Here is a 6,000-nt window from a genome sequence, read left to right as displayed (position 1 = left end):
ATTGTTCAAAGGATCCAGGATCCTTAACCCTAAGAAACTATTGTTCAGAGATTACAGACCATAATTGTTTCAAACCATCAACAACCACAAAAAACCACTACCAAACCTAAAAAATTGGGCTCCGGCCTAGTCAACAATATCCATCATCGCCCAATCATGCAGCCTACTCCTTCGCTGCTTCGTCACCACCAGCATCTCCATCTTGATCCTTCTCAGCACCACCACCTTCCAGCATGGGGATCTCCTCAGCCTCATCCTCGTCCTCTAAGTCTGCCAGCCTTGCCTTCCAACCTTCAACATCCCACGAGCTTTTGTCAAAGGAAGGATCCTGAGCCTCCGTGGCCATCTGCAGTTGTATCTTGTACATAGCTATCGCGGCAGAAACTTTAGCGTCCTGAGTAATGTCATGCTTCTCATAATCGAACTTGATCAATGCTTTGACAGCCTCATCCTTAACAGCCCGGATCTCCTTCTCAAGATCAGTGATCTTAAGATCCTTCAGCACACCCATTTGATGAAGGTCGGCAATCTGGCGATCCTGATCTTCAGCGTGGCTAACATAAGATTCTATTTCAGTAAGTTTCTGCAAAAAACAACAGGATATAACGTCAGACACGGGTGATCCTCAAAAACCATCAAGATAACCAACAGGGGCAGTGATCCTAACCTCGTTGACAGAATCAAGAAACTGCTGGCGAATCAGGGGAAATCCTTGAAGATCCTCAGAAACTTTCCTCTTCTTTCCCTTACCCCTAATGGGTAATTTAGGGGCTGAAGCAGAAGGACTAGCAACAGAAGTCTTCTTCTTCGAAGACGTGACCTTGGCAAGATCATCAATCCCAAACAAGGAGGCAGATTTGGCAGACTTAGCGGATTTCCCAGCACCTACACAATCAAAACAAGATAAGTCTCCTAACTAATTTAATATTTTTTGCCTAGAACTTACTTTTTGGTAAGGATACTTACTTGACATTGTGGCAGATGCGGAGGATACTTCTTGTGAATCTCGGATGGTGACTTGAAAACTTCTGACCTCAGGATTAAGCCTTTTAAAAGCTAAAACTCTTTCTCTTGCAGCAGGGGTTAACTTGAGATGAGCGATGGAAATAGCTGCAAAGGAAAAAAGACATTAGTGATCTTCATCAAATGAGACAGGACTGATAGTGATCCTTCGAGGATCCTCTACCCTACCATGAGTGGCCCACTCCTTGGGCAGATCATTCCCATTAGGGAGGGAATCCCTTCTCACGAAGAAAAAACGACGCTTCCAATTTGTGTCATTTTTGGTAACTTTCAAAACAGGATGATCCTCCCCGGCCTTCCTTTTCAACAAATATCGATGAGAACCAAACGTGGTAAGATCATAAAGTGCGGCCAGCTCTGCCATCCCTAAATCAATCCCCTCCTGCTCGATGATCCTCTCGAAGGTATACAAGACCCTCCAGATCATCGGCATAGCTTGGATATAAGATATGCCGGTCAGAGAAAAGAAAGATTGGGTGAAGGCCGGAAAAGGATATGAATATCCTATGATAAATGGAGTTGCAGGAAAGATCACCCAGGTGTCTGAAATAAAATCACTCAAGGCAGTGGATGTGAAGGATTTGAAAACGGCATCCGCCGGAAAGCAATGACGAATCCTATCTACATGAGCATCGGTAAAGCAACATCGCTCCGTAGGGGAATCCTTGATAATCCCCTGGCTTTTTAGGGGACTATCCTTCCTGGAATCCTTGTGTGGAGAGTTCCGGAGCAACATGTTTGTGACGGAACAGAAACAGAGCTAAGAGAAGGAAGAAAGGAAAGAGAGAAGAAGAGGATACCTGATCAGTCTTCGGTAGCGATTATAAAGGGAAGATATCTCGAATTTAAATGCAGAGTGATCCTAACCCTATCTCCTATTTATAATCATGATTTGCAGGGATTGTCACATCTATGACGTAATGATCACAACGGCTAGTCCATGCGTAACAGCTAGTTATTCGGAGTCGCCCGTTGGAGATAAGAACAAAACAAAATATAACTCGTCTATTTACAATTAACTCCTTATATTTTGGGGGCAATTGTTAGGGCTGGATTTTTATTATAGGTGATCCTTACACGTGATCCTAACCAGTGATCCTTGTTTCTTTGGCAGACAGCGATCCTCAGGAGGACTTCAGGATCAGGATCATGGGACATTATAGGATCCTCATACTAACGATCATCTTCGCTTAATGCAATGTTATTTATGCAGGAATATCTAGCAGGATATGCTCTAGGCATCATGATCCAGGGACGCGTCTTCACAATTATGGCAAGAGCTTAATTGAAGAAAGACGTTGCACAGGATATGGAAACATGGCTTGATTCATGGGCAGCAATTTAGGCTAGATTGTCTTTATTTCTAAAGGGGTAATGAGCTGATAATTAGTCATTTTTACCTAAAATAAGTCACCTACACTTGTATAAATACCCCTCTTCCTCATTCGGAAGAACACACACGACATACGACACAACTCTCAAACACTTAGACACTCAGTGATCCTTGTACTCAGCTCATTACTATCCGAAGTTGTAACTACATTTTTATTATATTAAAGTTGGTGATCGGTAGTTGCCATCACCCGAGGTTTTTTATGCCGGAGATCATCCATTGATCAAGGGCTTTTTCCTCGTATAAATCATTGTGTCTTTGCATCTTTATCACAGAAGTGATCCTTTACTTTCATAATTAACCAAGCATCATACCCCGTTTACATAAAGTTTGGTTACATTATCCTTGTGTGATTTTTGACCAAAACAACCATTGTAGGTTGTTATGGGTGAAATTCTGAGCCCATATCCTGGAAAATATCTTGATATATATCTTGTTTATTGTATCTGTTTACATCCGGGATGCTGACTCAGGATATTGGTAACATCCTGAATGGTATCCTCAGGATCACTAACGGATTAAATGCAGGTACGTGGGTTAGAAGCTAGCAACGTTCATGAAGACCTTTTCTACTGAAGACTCGGTCCAAGTCGTTCACAAGAAGCCGTTGAAGCCGCATTACTCGGTCTACAACGTTCACATTGGAATATTCGGAGCATCCCATGTTTATAGGAATTTTAGTTTGTAATTCGTTACAATAAATAGTGGGTATATCAGATCAACTAGGACATCACAATCACACTCTCTACACTCTCAACACTTGCTCTCTCGCAACTTTCACAAAATTCATTGTAACACTTAGCGATCTGATCTATATCCTGCACTGTATCCTGAAGTTTAAAGCAATAAGAAGAACTAGGCAGCTGCGATTGTCAGCTCCCGAGGTTTTATGCCGGCGATCTAGATTGATCAAGGGCTTTCCTCGTACATCTCGTGTCATTTACTTTACTTTTTTGCTCATTGTTTGATTGTAGATACAGCTCAATATCCTGAGCCGTATCCTGAACACTGTTTTTCCAAAGAACCTAACAAGCATATTTTCAACACACTTTTTAGCACACTACCTCACTTAACTAATTTGATCACTTAATTGCTTCGGTAATTTTTGACCAAAACAATTTGGCGCCCACCGTGGGGCAAGTGGTGCTCTCTTTGCTAAAAATCTTTGTGAAATCGTTAATCGGTTTTCTGTTTTCAAAACTTTTTGCCACATTGTTTACAATGGCCTCAAGATCAAACATGAGCTCTTCAACTGTGTCTGCTACAACTTCTGCAACAGTTGGTTCGGTGCTTCCACCACCTCCTCCAAGGATGCCAGCCTCTACACGATCTCAAGATGTTATCCCTGCTCGGAATGTCCAGGGATCTGCTCCTGTCTTAGCTTCTAACGATGAAATTCTAACCTTATTTGGAAGTGTGCAAGAACAAATGAGGCAGCAACAGGAAACAAACCAGATGCTTTTAAGGGAAATACAACTCCTGAAGTCTGGCTCGAGCAGATCTGCTGAGGATAATATCACTCCATTACATCCCAGAGCGTTGAACTTTAGTTCAGCTGTGTATACTGAGGATAACAGGGGGAATATCGTGCCCAGCCTTCCTCAGAATCATACTCCTGAAATACCCTCCTCGGTCAGGATATCAACTGTGAGGAGCTCAGGATATGCTTCAGGATATGGGCAAAATCCTCTAACGGGTAACGTATCAAATAATAATAATGCTATTGCCACTAACAGTGTTGGATCTCTGCAGGATACGACTGTAACGTCAGAATTATCCAGGGAGCTTCAGAAATTAAAAGATATGATATCCAGTGTACCTGGGGTGGTGCAGCCAATTCCTGAAGTATCCCAGGATAGCCACAGGATATCTCGATTCGTGCATCCTATATGTGATGCTGAAATCCCAAAAAGATTCCAGACTCCAAACATGAAGCTTTACGACGGAACCACGGATCCTGAAGAGCATATTGCCCAGTATAGGGAAAGGATGGAGATCAACCCTATCCCTCCGGAGCTCAAGGAAGCGTGCCTGTGCAAGGGTTTTGGTTCAACCTTGACAGGATCGGCTTTAAAATGGCTCTTGAATGTTCCTCCACATTCGATTACATCTTTTGCTCACCTAGTAAATTTATTTAATAGTCAATTTTCTTGTAGTAGAAGCTTTGAAAAATTAACAAGTGATCTCTACAGGATAACACAAGGGCCTCAGGAATCCCTTAGGGATTATGTGAACAAATTCAGCCGGGAATCACTAGACATTCCTCATCTTGATGTTGCAACAGCTGTGCAAGCTTTCAAGATGGGGTTGCAAAAGGATTCTCAATTCTATCAAGACCTTGTAATGAACCCATGCAGGAACCTGGATGAAGCCCGGAACAGGGCTCTAAGATATATTTGGTTAGAGGATGACAGAAAAATGCAAGAAAAGATGAATGCATCCTCGACATATGAATCGACTAACAGGAAATCAGAATCCTCATATAGACCATATCGCTCTAAGCCATATGGCAGAAATGATAACAAGAGAGTGAATGCTGTTGAAGACGAGGATCCTGAAGAATATCCTGAATTATCTGAATATTGTTTTTCTGTTAATATACCTGAACTAATGTATGCTATGCAGGGTTTGGGAGATAAAGCCAGGTGGCCTCGGAAGAATCAACAAAAAGCAGATTGGAAAGACAAGTCAAAATGGTGTGCTTTCCATGAAGATTTTGGACATATGACTGAGGATTGCATCGCTCTGAGGAAAGAAATCAGCTACCTTCTAAGCAAGGGATATTTGAAAGATCTCTTAGGGAAGAAGAAGAATAAGGGTCAGGATACTGAGAAGGATCCTGAGCGAGCGGCATCACCTCCCGCCGATGCCAAGATAATCAACTTCATTTCAGGAGGATCCGACATTTGCGGAACTTCGTATTCGGCGGCCAAGAGACATGCAAAGGAAGCTAAGGCCGAGAGGGGAGACAAACCTATCAGGATGACTACGCTCACAACTGACAAAGTGATCACTTTTGATGCAGATGATAGGGATACTGTCCAGGATCCTCACCATGATGCTCTGGTAATAACATTATATGTGGCTAACCATTTTGTACGCAGGATATTGGTTGATGATGGCAGCTCCGTCAACATAATACAACTGGAGACTCTGAAGAGAATGAATGTGTCTCCGATGGATATCACTTCGAAGTCTACTGTGCTCGTTGGTTTCAGTGGAGAAGCTAGGAACACAGTGGGAGAGATAAGGCTGCCAGTATATGTTGAAGGAGTCAACAAGATGCAACGTTTTTGTGTGATGGATTCTCTATCATGCTATAACATCATCCTAGGAAGACCTTGGATCCACGATATGAAGGCCGTTCCATCAACGTATCACCAATGCATCAAGATCCCTACCCCTTGGGGGGTTGTCAAGATCGACAGTGATCAGCAGGAGGCGAAAGAATGCTACTCATCCTCGATGAAATCCTCAACCAAACCTAGTGCAGCATAGCAATTAAAGACGCGGGCCCAGGATATCATGGAGGATCCGGAGCAGGATGTGAAGAAAATTATCCTGGACCAGGATAATCCCGATAT

Source organism: Helianthus annuus, chromosome 14 (genome assembly GCF_002127325.2).
Source record: "Helianthus annuus cultivar XRQ/B chromosome 14, HanXRQr2.0-SUNRISE, whole genome shotgun sequence".
NCBI lineage: Eukaryota > Viridiplantae > Streptophyta > Magnoliopsida > Asterales > Asteraceae > Helianthus > Helianthus annuus.
Note: the sequence above shows the minus strand (reverse complement) of the source record.